Here is a 15,933-nt window from a genome sequence, read left to right as displayed (position 1 = left end):
TCGTAGATTTCGTAGCATTCTTATTCCGGCCAGGGTCGCGTGCGCCATGAATGCGTAAAATCCCCGGCCGGGCCATAAATTCTCGTCGACGGAATCACTTATCCTCGGCCGAAACGGTAAATTACACGGTTCCACTCGCCGTGACTGACAATCGTGGCTGACTTTAGAAACGTCCGGCAGAACCGTGCGCGTGGCTGCACGGCCGGCCATGTGGGCGTCGCCGTGCACACACGCTCGTAAACGTTGTCCGTGTGAAAGGGGCCCGGCGGCCGTGTATCCGCGCCCTGTATGGATGTCCAATGGGCAAATACACGCTAGGTCGAGCACAAACGCATCAGAAACTGTCGTGTCATTACTCTGTTGCGACTCGACGTCGAACGGAGCACGCCGAGGATCGTGGACGGCATCCGTTCGTCGTTATCGAAGGCCGTGCTCGTGTATCGGCATCGATTTTAATGCCATCCGGTCAATGGCAGACCGCTACCCGTGTTTTCGATAACGAACTTCCGGCGTGCCGTCGTTATTAACACCCCACCTCGACCCACCCGAAGCTAATAAACTTTCCTTGATTCGGGTTGTTCGATATTTCAGTGGGTTAGAATCGCAGCGGCGCAAGTGACGTTTTCGAACATTTTCGCTTACACCGGTCCGCGAAACCTGTTCGTACAACTTTTCAAACGCGATATCTTTTTTTTACAACTGGTCTTAAAATCACTCGAATTTACTTCTCGATCGCAGAGCGACTACGACTGAAACTGACGACCGAGACTGAGACTACAACGGCTGAAATGATTTTTCTTGATTTTTCTGTTATTTGGAATAACGAACAAAAATGAAAAACTCTCGTTTTTTAACTTCTTCATTTAGACTATAACGAAAGATCATAATAAAAATACAATACATAATGCGTAAAGAATAAACAATAAATTTGTATAGATTAAATTTAGAATCCATTAGAATTCGATACAGTTTTATTAAGAGTTCATTCAATTCAATTCATTTAATTAAGAGTTCATTTTTATTAAGAGTTATTTCGATCGATTATATGAAGGTATAATGAACAAAATAATGTTTCATTTCAAATTAATTAAAAAACAGTAATTTTGTAGGTTGAATATATTTTTAATCGGATCGACACAAATTTCATAATTTTGTTCGTATTTATTTAAATTCGCCTAGGCGGTACATGTTACAGGTAACAATGACACTCCTTGTTTCTCGCAACGAGGATAACATGACTTACACACGCTACTATGATTCTAATCCACTCGTTTATCTCAGGGTTCGTTGAAATCGAGTATCGATCGCACGGTCAACCCACTGTGCTACGCGATTAATAGTACCAAGAATCGTAAAAAAGTCTGTAAACAGGGCGACTTCTTTTAGCTTCAGGTAAAATACTATTTTTCCGATAGCCGTGTGTGGCCTTTAAAGCAAACGAAGATACGTGCGTTCGGTAAACGTTCAAAGTAAATAACAAATGCTATGCGATTCTTCTATTTCTGTTTGCTCTACACTGGCGGGTGCAGTCGGGAGAAAAGCATAAGACAATGGCTGCTAGTTTGAACTGTAGACGAGCAGAATAAATATTGGTTAATCGAGTTTGTAGCGTTGTTATTTTAGAATTTTTAGAAAATATTTGACCGATACAGGGATGTATTCCGTTTAGTTTTCACGTCTGTCTGACCATTGGCGATCTTCTACCACTGAGCATCCGTAGAACGTTTACGTATAGTGTCAGATGCAGCAAGCGTTGACGTTTGTACTTTCAATTCAGCTTTCATTTCAAATGTTCTCCATACAGTATTGAAAATAACCAGTAAAATGTCAAACGTAGCTAGAAAAGGTCGTTGGTAATTTTTAAGTTTGCTTCTAACAATTATAATTTGCAAATCAATTTTATCTGTAGTTGTCGTTACGAGGAAAATTTGTTAATAAACTCCTCAATGACTGCGTAATTTTCTATTTCATTTACAGCAATTTCAATCTCTCTTGAGATCGTTTTGCATTACATTGCAAAGTTGCATATTTTTACAATATTTCAGACAGGTAGTTCTCGGCGCATCAAATTCGATAACAATCGCGAAAAGAATTGTTACATCATGTTACCGAGGATGTAGTACATTAATTAGTATCATTAATACACTTCAGCCATAATCGTTATGCTACGTAGCCGATAGAAGTACTACGAATACAGTAATATCTCTCTAATTCGCGCTCAGATCGCGCACAAAAATGGTTAATTTGAGAAGAGGAGATACGATTAGGCTCGTTTTTATGGTTACCGATTGTCAACAACTATAAAAATAGGCCTGAATAATCGTATCCCCTGTTCCCAAATTGTCAATTTTTGTGCGCAATCTGAGCGCGAATTAGGGAGAAATTACTGTATTTGTAGTACTTCTATCGGCTGCATAGCATAACGATTATGGCTGAAGTGTATTAATGACGAGATCCTTTTAACAGAATAAAAATCGTAGCGGTAAAGTCAGCGTCATCGTTTTGTGGGGCAGCTGAGTGTCGAGCTCGCGTTCCACCCACGACTTCGTCGTAATTTAATGGGGTCCGGGGTTTAATTGATGAATCGGCGACTGGTAATAAGTTAAAAGCGTTCGTCGGCGTCATGAGCGTCGCTCGGCATCGGTAACGAATTAACCTTAAACACGCAACTAATTTCCGGCCCGGCCATTACATACATTCGTTAGCCGACGTCGCGGCCCCACCAAATCTTCGAAAATCGACGCGGACATAATTTCGAACATTCCAATTTCCCGAGGACGAGTGGGCCGCGTCGATTACGCTCGTACCTTCGTTGCTCCAACGCGACGCGACGCGTCCATACAAAATCATTAAAACGGTGTCCGAAAACGCTGAACTGTTAAACGGGACACTTCGGGGCACGTCGTTGTACGGAACGTCGCTGCAACGGCGGAGACAATTTAATTATTATTTGGTTTTAACGAGGGAAATCCCGTTCGGTGATGTAGACGCGGCGAAAGAAAGATTTTTAGAGCGATAATTAACGAAGTTCGGTTCATGTTTTCAGTTCGACAAGACCGATGGGCTCGTTGAAGAATGTTTCTCTTGGATTTTTTGGATATTTTTCGAAATACGTTCGCATAAATGATGAGGTGATACTCACGTCAGAATACTTGGACCATTCAAATCTGACCTCCAGGTGGACCTCCGAACTGCAGCTCCCACGCTGAAAGAAACGGCAACAGCAGTTTATTTATTTCGTTACGGAAATCGGTTATCAAAATTCGAAAATTAAATAGAAACATCGATTGCGAATATTAACCCTTTGCACTCGAAGCCATTTGAACCGTAAATGTAAAATAATTTTTCTGACTTATGGTATTTCCATTTCATGTAACAAAGTGCATTTTATGCACGTGAAATTGAGTCTCGCGATGACTTGCGATAACAGTTACGCTTTTAACGATTTCTGAAATTTAAACTTCGTTAATATGAAAATTATCTTGGAACGTGAATTAACAATTTTAGTGGTGCCTCAGAGTCACCACTCGAGTGCAAAGGGTTAAGCTTAGAATTAATTGGTTTATTAATATAAACCGTACAGAACACCGATAGAATCAATTAGTTTATTAACAAACGGTATTTTCTCGTGAAACGCCGACGAGCTAAATTGTCTCCGTATTTCCGAAAGAAATTCGAGGCTTGCCGAACGATGATTTCATACGCTATCCGGGCCGCAATATTTCAAACTAATAAAAGGGAGAATGATTTTATGGCTCGGAAAAGGGTCGATTTGCTTTGGAATTGGCCATCGCCGAAAAATTTACGGGCCGACACGGCTCCCGGTATCGACGGGAAAGCCTCCGTCTTGCGGAGGTCGACGGGACCCGGCGGCGCCATTTAAAATTTAAATTCGACCCGGTCAAGGTGCTGGAGGCGGTTCCGCTTAATAGAGCAACAGTCGTACGGGTGATATAACGTGTGCATCGAGGGCCGTAGATTAATTAGAATAATAATTCCGGGCGTGTTGCGTTTAATAGAATGCAGCCGCGGAATGGAATTAATTATGTACATCGGACAAGAATCGGAACGCCGCGCTCGTGTAAATGGATTACATCGTCCAGATATCATGAAAACGTTTATCCAATTCGACAAAGACACGCTATCGCCGCTTGCAAATTCTAATGGGATTTTGTCCGATTAGTTCTGGACCATTTTCAAAATGATCCGCAAAATATTACGTCCCGTTGTACAAAAATAATACCGGTGCACAATTCTGTTCAGCACGCAACTGCGCAATCGTTCATAGATTTTCATGGAATTATATTTCGATGAATTCGAACGCGATTCGCGAACGTCGCCCGTGAAACATTGTTTCTCGTTGCATGAATGTGGACGACGGAGAGTAAAAATTGAGAATAAAAATAAAATTCAAATTTCCGTGATATAAAGTTGTATAGACAAACCAATTTGTAACACCGAGTAAACAACTGTAACACCGAGCTTACGGTTAAGCATATCCTAATAGAATGCCTAGTGTACAACAATATCAGGAAAAAAATAAAAATGATTCATACCATCGAAGAATGTTTGGACAATTACAAATAAACAGCAAACGTTATGTCATACTTGGAAGAAACCAAATTGTTCAGCGAAATTATATAGTAACTTAAAGAGCCTAGATTAAGAAAATAATGTAAAAATGTAATGCAAAACTATTGTATATTATACTACGTGTAACCTGCAAATGCTAATTAATCAATTGCTATCAAGCAGATAAATACAAAATAATTGTATACTAAAGTAAATAAATACAAAAAAATTGTATACTAAATTGATTTATCGGAACGACGATAATTATATCCGTTAAATTGCAATAATATATTTATTTAATAAATACATAAATTCACGCTCTCCCCTGCATCACCGTTCCCCAATAATTCTGCGAAGTTAATAGCGAACTTAGAAATTAGCGAAGACCAGATTCCTCTTGAGAGACGCGTCCCGAATATCCTCGTTATTACCTGCATAGAATCTGCCGAGAATTTCGCCGGCTTCGCCCTCCCATAATTTCCTCGATTGCGTCTTCGACCGCGACAAAAATTCGCGTCGCCTATCTGGCCGCGACAGGCCCGTTGTTTTTCGGTTTAGAGCAACCGGGGACGCATTGGGACGTGGCCGAGGTGGGCTCGGAGAGCAGCAGCCGCGGCGGCCGGGTAGAATTTTCGTCGGGTCCGTTAAGTCGGTAAGCGGCTTACGATTTCCGTTCTACGGTTCGCCGACGGAGAAGCTCTCAAACATGGAACGAGCCGGAGAGGTGGGAAAACTAGGAAGTTACGGGGCCATAGACCGGCAAACGTTGGACCAGGAGAGAGGATTTCTCTTGGTTTCTGAGAGGAATTAGGAAAAAGATCGACGTAGTCCCGCGATTTTGGCTACTCCGAAATTCCGCTCCGCGTTGCTTTTCAAACAGGAATTACAGTGTTCATCCCCGCGTTATGCCCGCCATTCGACGAAATTATGAGCCGATTCGCGTGACTACAGATGTCTTACTTGCAAATCTTAAACTTCTCACTGCTGCAGGCGCATATTTACTATATGTCTCTATATCTATTGTAATCTATTATAATGTATTATAATCTATAATATATTATAGATATATATTATAGATTATTATATATTGGGTTGGCAACTAAGTAATTGCCGATTTCAGTTATAGATGTTTCTCACTCCCATTTTTATGATATCCGTAAATGTTATATTATAAAATTATTAGTATTATTATTATTATGTTATTTTTTATTATCCGTGAATGTTAGCAACTGGACAAATTGAATGCAGCGGTCAAGGAAAACCGACCAGAATTGGTCAATCGTAAAGGTATCATTTTCCACCAGGACAATGCTAGGCCGCGCACGTCTTTGTCCACTCGGCAAAAATTGATGGATATTGGTTGGGAATTGATGTTACACCCACCATATAGTCCTGATCTCGCGTCATCGGATTACCACTTATTTCGATCCCTGGACAACTCCCTTCGTGGTAAAACTTTTAATGATAATGACGCTGTAAAATCTCACTTAACTCAGTTTTTGGCCGAAAAGGATCAGACTTTCTACGAGCGTGGAATTTTCAAGTTGTCAGAGAGATGGCAAAAGGTCATCGAACAAAATGGAAAATACATTACAGATTAAACTTCATTCCAAGTAAAAAAAAATTTTTTATTTCATTGAACAAATCGGCAATTACTTAGTCGCCAACCCAATATAATATTATATTATAATTATATATAATATTAAATATATATATATATATTGTTATATATATATAATATATATAATAGATATAATATATAGACATATCGTAAATATACGTCCGCAGCAGTGAAAAGGTTAACGTCGTGCGACATGCGACGACAAAATTGACGCAGAAATGTAAACACCAGTTGTCACTGGTTGGTCGAAGTTCCAACACGTTGTTACAAAAATCGTCGATGGTTTCGATCATAATTGTCTATCTTTCCATCGCTGGCTTCTTCGTTGTACGTCACGTGGAGCCATGTTTCCGCATAATTATTACGGAAACGTAAAGCGCACGAATGGATCTTTTCCCCCTTTAAAGTATACGATACTCGCAGACACGTAAAATGCTCTGCACGCTGGCTCCGTCATTACATTATCGACATAATTGTATGAATAATATAGCAGACCGTTTGATCTTCCGATTCAGTCTCCGGTTCGCTAGCCGATACGATGCGTAAGTAACAAGCGTATTCGAGACACGCTTCCGGCATCCTTCCCCTCCGTTTTCGTTACGATTGACGGAACGTCTGAGTGTCCATAAATTGCATCGAATCACGATTTATGCGCCTGTTCACTTTTTATACGTTTCGCGTCGCCAAAGAATTATTTCTTTCGCGTTACACGACGATTGGCTTGGATTTGCAATTGTTATTTCTCCCGCTTTGTGCGGCATGTAACAAAATCCTGTACATCCTCGCTTCGGCAATACCAAGTGAACGGGAACAATGATGAAAGGATTATTTGCATGATTCAATAGAGCGAATTGTACGCTTTACGGTCGTACGTAATGCGAACACGTTCAAACAATGCCGGTCTAATGCGCACGGGAGTTTAAGCAGCGGAAACAGCGATCGTTTCCGTCCGAAAATTGATCCGATTAATTGTCTAATATTTGTCTAAGAATTTCTCTTCGATCAGCTTCCCCGTGTCTCGTTTTCTGAAACCGCGATCGACAATTTCGACGCAGCAAATTCGTTAATAACGAAGTTACAACCTGAAACAATTTCGTGGATCTAAGCTGTAAAACAAAAAGGTGCTGGGTGGAGGACCAAAGAATTTATTATTTACTTTTACAGTAAAGCGCCTAGAACCGCAATTATTCTTCTCCAATAAGTAACCCGATCTAATTCGCAAGACGAGCCGTGTGCAACGGGCCGCGGCCCGTAGCCTAAGCGGCGCGGGAAAACGAACGAGCGTTTTCCGCACGGTTCGCGTGCGGTAATGCCGAAAGCGACGGACAGAGGCCGGACACGTCGAACGTCACCGGCGACCGTAATACACCTGGGGAATTGTCAAGAACAAACGCGGTGCTTGAGGCCGCTTTGAAAATTCCCATTGTCGCGAAATGGAGGGGCTAAAATCGTTAGCGGTCGCGAGGCGCGTGCAGGAGGCCGCAGGGAATAAACCCGTGCCAAAAAGAGGGAAATATCACGGACGGGAAAACTTTGCCATCGCGGGACCGGGCAAACGCGCTCGAGGAAAAGAAAATATCTAATTAACCGGCGCGTTTGAAACGCGGCAATTTGCGTCGTGGGGCGAACGCGGAAAAAAGGAAGACAACGGAGCCAGCGGAGCGGCAGGGAGAATGTTTCTGTTCGACAGGAACAGCGTCGAGAGACTCCGAGATGGTAAAAGGACGAGCCGCGAAGATTCTCGACCGGTGTTCACAGGTGAATAAGTTACGCGAGGAGTGTGCGATATGGTGCGTGTTATTGATCCATTGATAATGCGAATAAAATAGAAAATTGGTAAACTGGGGTTAGTGTGGGTATTACTGCGGACGCCCCAAATACTGCGGTATTTTATGAAAGTAATAAAATCTATAACACTGTATATTGTGTAAACTTCTGAAAATGGATCTGATCATTTTTTTATATCATTAATATTGATAATTTATTACATACAAGCAACAGCAATCGCAGTTTTGACTCGTTTATTGACTTTTAATATTCGAAAGCTTGTGAAAATGTTGAGTCTTACGAAGTACTCGTAACACTGATTCGAAAAGCATTTATATTTTGGTAAATAATAATAAACTATTCGTTTTAGCGTTATTTTTGGATAAAGTAATCGTTAGTTTGATAAAAAAAAGTCGATATACCCTGTTGCTATCACCTGTTTTCATATTTATGTTTCAAATATTATTTAGTAACACAGTATTTGGCACACAGTTTTTTATTATGTGTGTACATTACTGCGGTGCTTTACCGAATGCGTTCCTTAATCTATGCATTGCAGTTCTCGATGAGCCGGTGCGAGCACGCTTGATCGTACAGTAGCTATACCTAATTTTTATTTAACACTAGATTTACGGAAACTAACTTTTTAATTTACGATTATTCATATCGTAAAGATACATTTACGAATTATTTATTCAATTTATATGTTACTTGCGGCGAATGTTACAATAACACTTGTTAAAAATCAGAATAAATGTCTTATTGTTACTTTTATAGACTAATATAGAACAGCTGTTTTCTTGTGCTCCGTAAATCTAGTATTAAAAGAAAATGGGTTATGTCAACCTTGGTACACAGTAATCGAAACATCCGCGGTATTTGACTCGCAGTATTAAATACATAAGCGCAGTAATACATGCATGGTTTCTTTACATTACGCTTTTTAATGAAATTTCAGAGATCCAATATTTTCAGAAAAGTAAATATTCAAGTTAAAGAACAATAGATGTAGCTCAAATTATCAATTCATTGGCGTGAAAGGTTTTATTTTCTCCGTCGAAGTTCATCTTCACTGAGAAACCGCAGTAATACCTACACTTACCCTGTCCACAATAAACTATGTTTCTATCCGATAGTCTAATTCGTTCACAATACGAACAGCGACACAGAATCCAATCCTCTGACCAGGTGAAAACATCGCAGGAAGAACAATCGACGCTGGGTGAAACGGTTCGCAAACTGGCAAAGATCGGCGGCGTAACGAGGCCGGCTCGCGAACGTAATTCGCTGATTACAAATTATTAAGTAAACCGTGCCGGAAACCCGGACCCGGCATTACCGGGGTGAACGGCAAACAGATGAGTAGGCGGTGACAATTATTGACGATAAATTTGGCTCCGGATAGCCGGACGTCGCGCGGGCTCGCAGGCCGTCTGTTATCAGCCCGCGGAGCCGGATAACAGATTTTGCACACGGCCGCGATACACCCAGAGAGCGAGAGAAACCGAGAGAGATGCACGGCGCAAAACACCGGACGTGCCACCGAGTAATTGTCGTTAACTGTTTATAATACCGGCAATTTTCGATGTGCGTCCTTCTCGGACCCGTCACGAAAGATATCCGCGCTCGACGTCCGCTCGAATTGGACGTTTATCGACGCCGCGCCAGCGACGATTAAAATATTTTAATTTGGCTCGTTGTCGCTTGCTCGCGATACGCGAGCATTTTACGCAGTCGCCAATGGACTGCGGATTTTCCGCGTTTACGGCGTTTTTGGTCTTTCGTAACTCTTCACGCGGAAATACGTTTGAACGAGGGAAATAAAATTGTTCGGCTCCTTTCGATTCGTTGGATCCTTTCGTTGCACACTTTAATAAATATTTGTGTAGCGGCGACGATGTTAGCGGTATATCGAAAGCTCACTTTTTAATTTTCTTCTATAGTTTCTGAGGTAAGGCGTGCTCCATCAAATTGTGCAGTTGGATTTTGCCTCAAAACTTTGCGGTACTGTGAAATTACTGAACGAATGAAGATCGATATTGGTAAATCGTATTAAGATTACAGAAAAGCAAAATAACGATTGTTTACTTGAATTTTTGTTTTTAGCTTCAATCGTGATAATTGACTGTGCACAGTAACTGAACCTATCTTTCGCTCGATGCGTCAGTTACTGTGTCACTTATCACAAGATAGAACTACATAACCTCGAATCTCAAATCGTCTCTGCTATATTTTAGGAGAATATAAATGTAAATATAATTTTATTCAAGCAGTCATCTCTAATGTGAACTTATTGTCAATGACCTATTAAAAAACAAATAGTAATAATATAAAAAACAAAGTTTAATAAAGGATGTTAAATATTAAATTTGTATCGTGCACAGTTATTAAGGCTAGGAATAAGTATTTAGCGAGAAGCACAATAACTGAGGTCTATTAATTAATCTTCGTGGATCACACAGTAACTAGCGCCAGAACTAGCGCCACAGGATAGACCTACATAACCTCAAATCTCAAATCATCTCTGCCATATTTTTGGAGAATATAAATATAAATATAATTTTATTCAAGCAGTCATCTCTAATGTGAACTTATTGTCAATGACTTATTAAAAAACAAATAGTAATAATATAAAAAACAAAGTTTAATAAAGGATGTTAAATATTAAATTTGTATCGTGCACAGTTACTGAGGCTAGGAATAAGTATTTAGCGAGAAGCACAATAACTGAGGTCTAGTAATTGATCTTCGTGGATCACACAGTAACTAGCGCCAGAACTAGCGCCACAGGATAGACCTACATAACCTCGAATCTCAAATCGTCTCTGCCATATTTTTGGAGAATATAAATATAAATATAATTTTATTCAAGCAGTCATCTCTAATGTGAACTTATTGTCAATGACTTATTAAAAAACAAATAATAATAATAATATAAAAAACAAAGTTTAATAAAGGATGTTAAATATTAAATGTGTATCGTGCACAGTTACTGAGGCTAGCAAGAAGTATTTAGGGAGGAGCACAGTAACTGAGGCCCAGTAATTGATCTTTGTGGATCACACAGTAACCAGCGCCAGAACGTTTTTCTCTCCTTCTCCTAACATTAATAGAAAGTTTGATGGGAAATTTTGTATCAGTAAAAGAATCTTCGAAATCTGCTTTTAAGTGCTTAAAAAATGTTGAGAAATGTTGCTTTGTGGCTTTCTTCGCCGGGAACAGAGCAGGAAGAACCACCCCTCGGCGCGGGAAAAAACTGCGGCGATATTGGGAAATTTAGCTGGAGGGGTTGGATCGACGGGGGTTTGCGTTCTGAAACCGACGTCAACGTCGGAGAATTCGACGAGGACGAGGACTAGAACGAGGATGCCGTGCGACGAGCAGCGTCTACTATCGAGTTCCGCGCGCGGAAGAATGGAAATTCTCTTTATTCGTCGGCGATGTCAGCCGCGCGCATCAAACCCAGTCCGGCGCGGCGCGGCGCGACGCGGCGCGTCGCAGCGGCCGCGTTCTCGCATAATAAAGCCGGCATGGGAAACGTTCCGTGACATTCGAGAGTCTCGTGTTTCCACGCGTTATTTGCGCCCTGAAAACGCGGGGAACGCGTCGCGCAGTTCTCCCTATCGAGTCTCGTATTCCATAAAGCACTTTTTCACTGTCTAGATCCTCTTCGCGACCGGCCTGGCTGTGTGCGGCCGATCGCGAGCGCGTGCGCACCCTATTGTAATCTCCGTCCCGCGGGACCGAGTTCGAGGATATTGCATTTGCGATGCGTTGCACTGGCCGATGCTTCTTAACGCCGGGCATCGCTTCCCCTTCCATTCTTTTCCGTTCCTACAGTGGACTAGTCTTGGCTAGAAAATATTTTCACCGAATAATTTGACTGGAAAGATTACTGTTTCCGTCGACCGATACGGTTCTTATGAGAAACGGCGTTTGGAGAGGCGGCAAGCGTACGTGCCATTTCTTTGAGGAAATGTGACAGTATTTTGTTAACAAATTATATGCGGGACAGGCATTAATCTTTTGTATTCGAATGGTGACTCTGAGGCACCGCTGAAATTTGTTATATCACTTATCTATCACTATCAATTATCGTTCTAAGATAATTATTACATTAACAAAGCTTAAATTTTAAAAAATTGTTAAAAGTGTAACCGTTGTGTAAGTCGCAAGACTCAATTTCGCATGCATAAAATGCACTTCGTCATATAAAATGAAAATACTATAAATCAGAAACGTTATTTTAGATTTACAGTTCAAATAGCATCGCGCGCGCGAGTGCAAAGGGTTAATACCTTTTTAAAAATTTACTTCCATAAATTTTGTTGTATATTTGCAAGAAACTCTTTTGAAATGCTAAAAGTCCTCTTTATGCACCTGTTGTCAAAATCTTGTTGTTAGACTTGAAAATATTAAATGTTTTTTTAAACAGTGAGTATTTATCAAACTTCACTGGTTTTCTCCTACACAAAATGTGTTAACCCTTTGCACTCCGCTGTTCCCTCTCGTGGGACATCGTAATTCTAGCATATCACTCGGATGTCCCCTCTCGTGGGACATTAAAGTTTATTAGTGATTACGGGGAATTGAGTTATTTCCCTGAAGTTTTCTCTTGAAATGGCACAAGAAATCGAATCAAAATATAGTAAAATTACTAAGATATATACAAGAAATGTCAGCGAGTTTTTACGAGAACGTGAGAGGCGTGCTCACGACGATCCGAGCACTTCAAAGGCGCCACTTGAAAAGAGTGATAAGGCAAGTTTGTAGAAGAAAAATCGGTATGCGAACATAGCACGCACTGTATAGTGAGATTTATAATCATAAATAAGCAAGTCTAAATCTGGAGGAAAAGATTTTCAAAGCTGAACTCAGTCTGGTTTGAAGCGTCGAGCGGTATAGATAGATCTAACGAGTGAGAAAATCGGAAAAGCGATTCTTCTCTTGGTAAATAAATTGTTTGGTAAATATTATCTTGTGAGTTAGTAATAACAATTAGAAATTTTCAACCTATGTATTTATTCATATTTTTTATTAGAACAATGGCAAAACGTTCAAACACGAATAAGTCTCATGACACAAGTACTAGTGAAAATGAGCTCCAGATAGAGTTCCAGAATGGTTCGGAGTGCTAAGGGTTAACCCTTACTCCGCAAAAGGGGGTCAGTATGATCCCAGCATTTTTTATATGATCGTTGTTGGGTTGAAGGCGTTGCTAGTGCAATGTGAAATAACCTTGACATAACCTGTGACCCCCGTTTACAGTCAACGCTGACTTTTCGTGTAAGTAAATTTTTATTTTCTGATAAAAGTTGTTTTTCGTTAGTTGTTTTATGAAAATAGTCGTAAGTCGATCTCCGTGTGGACCGGTGAACGCAAAAATCGGAACAAATTTAGGGGACTGCCCGACACCTCTGACGTTTCGTCGAACACGAGATTAACACCCGGCGAAGTTTCGCATCGTTGAAAGGAACGCCGAGGAATCGGCGGAGTGTCGCGCGACTCCCTCGCGCAACATGTCCATCGGCGAAATATGAGACAAATTTCATTGAAAGTTAGGGGACGGAGGCGTGGGTGGAGAAGGTATCGGGGACCCGGGCAGAAGTCGCCGGAATCCCAGGAAAGTATTCCCGGCCTCCGCGTCCAGGCCGTGTTTCAATTCGAGCCATCCGACGCAGCTCGTTCCGGGGCAACTTTTTCCCGCCCCCGCGCCGGAAGTTTTGAAATTCAAATACGGCAAAGTTTCGCCGAAGAATAACGCCGTCCCAGTTGTATCGTAGACGCGAACTTCCCTCGGCAAAGAAATGATTCCTGGTATTCTTTCGCGACGTGTTACCCTCCCCCCCCACGCTTCGTCTGGACATGTCAGAAATTTTCGCGCTACAAAACAGGTCACGTACCCTAACGTATCAGTTCGCGGGTCTCCGTGCACCGGGCATAGCACGTTCTTAGATTGCAAACTGCAAATTTCGAAAGCGACAGTGCGAACAATTTTGTTGTTTGTGCACGGTGCTCGTTCGTTTCTTTCGCTGGATTTTATACGAGGCTCTGTGTCGACGGATTATTACTCGTGCTTTCTCTCACCGATTCAGCTAAGTCATAAAGAAACTCGTGCCCAAGAGTAAACATTTCGGCAACAATGCTTTCGTATTTCTATCGCCGTGGGGTATCGTTTGCATTTGTATTTTACAATGATAACAACGGAACGACTTATTTCGTTGTTCGTTTTGCGACTTACGAGCAGCCTGTATCTCTGGCAGAGTTGGGCATATTTTATTCGAACAACGAACAATGAATAATTTTATTCGTAGAATTTATTCAAGTCATTATTCGAATAAAATTTTATTCGAAGAGTTCATTCGAGTAGTTATTCGAATAAAATTTGATTCGGATAATTTATTCAGATCAAATTTTATCCGAAGAATTTATTCGAATCCTTCATCGAGTCATTATTCGAATAAAATTTTATTCGAAGAATTCATTCGAGTAGTTATTCGAATAAAATTTGATTCGGATAATTTATTCAAATCTCGTTATTCGGATCAAATTTTATCCGAAGAATTTATTCGAATCCTTCATCAAGTCATTATTCGAATAAAATTTTATTCGAAAAATTTATTCGAGTAGTTATTCGAATAAAATTTGATTCGGATAATTTATTCAAATCTCGTTATTCGAATTTTATCCGAAGAAATTTTTTAAAATCGTTATTTGAATACAATTTCATTCGAAAAAATTATTCAAAATGTTCAAATAAAATTTTATTCGAATAATGCTCGACTCTGATTTCTGGTACAGCTTTCGAGACATTGCAGATAATAAACAAAAGGCAAAGAATCTAACGAACAATCTTCTGCACATTAAGAATCATTTGGAATTGACGATCAAATTCGTGCGCACTTGTCTCCGCAAGCAACGTGCTTCAGTAAGAGGTGGAAAAAGTGTCGCAGATTCGAGCAAACAAGAGTGGTCCCCGCAAGAACGTTTCCCGTAGGATTTTACCCGAGGCGGGTACAAAGGGGCCGGCACAGCCAATTTGCTGATCTTTGCGCGCGCGATGCAATCGAATGAAACGGAGAACATTTCGCGGATCGTACGCCGGTGAATTCGTAGCTGGGACACGAGACGACGAGACGACGCGAGACGGCACGGAGGAAAGTCACGGCGCCGGTACAGAGGAAATGCATTTTTTAAAGTGAATCCGACTTTTTGATGCACCGGGGGAATCTCTGCGGATCTTGTTTAGCACTTGCGCTTTTCCCGTTGAAATATTTCAAAGTTTCACACGCGGTCCCTGCTGGTGCCTCGTCTATCTCCCTTCTCCTTTCCCGGACGTGGCCGGAATTCAGATTGCATTTCGCCGGCGAATCTTTCAGCCGGCGAACGCAACGACAATGCAACGGTATCGGTCGGAATTCTCCGGAGATTACGAGCGACGCGTTTCATTGTCGACCGAGTAAATTTCGACGCGACGATTAACGCGCGATCGTTCCAAGCCCGTAATTACCAGGTCGAACATAATTCCAGAAATTAACGCGGCTAATTACGATCGTCTATTCGATCCCGAGATATTTATTCAGCTTCCGGTCGCGTTTTCTGCTGGAAAATGTCCTAGTCGACTGTTAGCCGCTTGTTTGCCGAAAGCCGCCCAAATATTTCCCAGATGAAATCAGGTGTTTATCCTTTGTTCTTTTGTTTCGTCCTAGCGAAAAGTGCATTTGTCTGCTTGGAAGGCGCAGAATGATCGATAACGTTTGCTTCCATCTGACGCCTTTATTTTTAATTACTCTACCGTGCTTAGAGAAGTCGTAAAAATCTTTGTTTTTACGACAACCTCGAACGAAATTATTAGATTATGTTATCGACGCTGAGACTAAACTGCGGATTTTTATGATATTTCAAACTCAATGTAAAAAGAAGAAAACAGAGTTAAATAAAAACGTATTTTTTCGTTTAATCCCATTCATAAG

The 15,933-nt window shown here is 41.0% G+C and overlaps 1 protein-coding gene across 6 annotated transcripts in view; it reads right to left on the bottom strand.

The window, feature by feature from the left end:
• Dscam3 (Down syndrome cell adhesion molecule 3) overlaps nt 1–15,933 on the bottom strand; it is a 346,778-nt gene that overhangs the window by 247,104 nt on the left and 83,741 nt on the right. For all 6 annotated transcript variants that reach the window (XM_033467267.2, XM_033467265.2, XM_033467262.2 and 3 more), the window contains exon 2: nt 3,143–3,205. The gene's annotated coding sequence lies outside the window, so the exon portion shown is untranslated. The remainder of the gene's footprint in view (nt 1–3,142; nt 3,206–15,933) is intronic.

Source organism: Megalopta genalis, chromosome 1, assembly GCF_051020955.1.
Source record: "Megalopta genalis isolate 19385.01 chromosome 1, iyMegGena1_principal, whole genome shotgun sequence".
NCBI classification, from domain to species: Eukaryota; Metazoa; Arthropoda; class Insecta; order Hymenoptera; family Halictidae; genus Megalopta; species Megalopta genalis.
The sequence above is the reverse complement of the archived record's forward strand: the minus strand, read 5'-3'. Positions and strand labels throughout refer to the sequence as shown.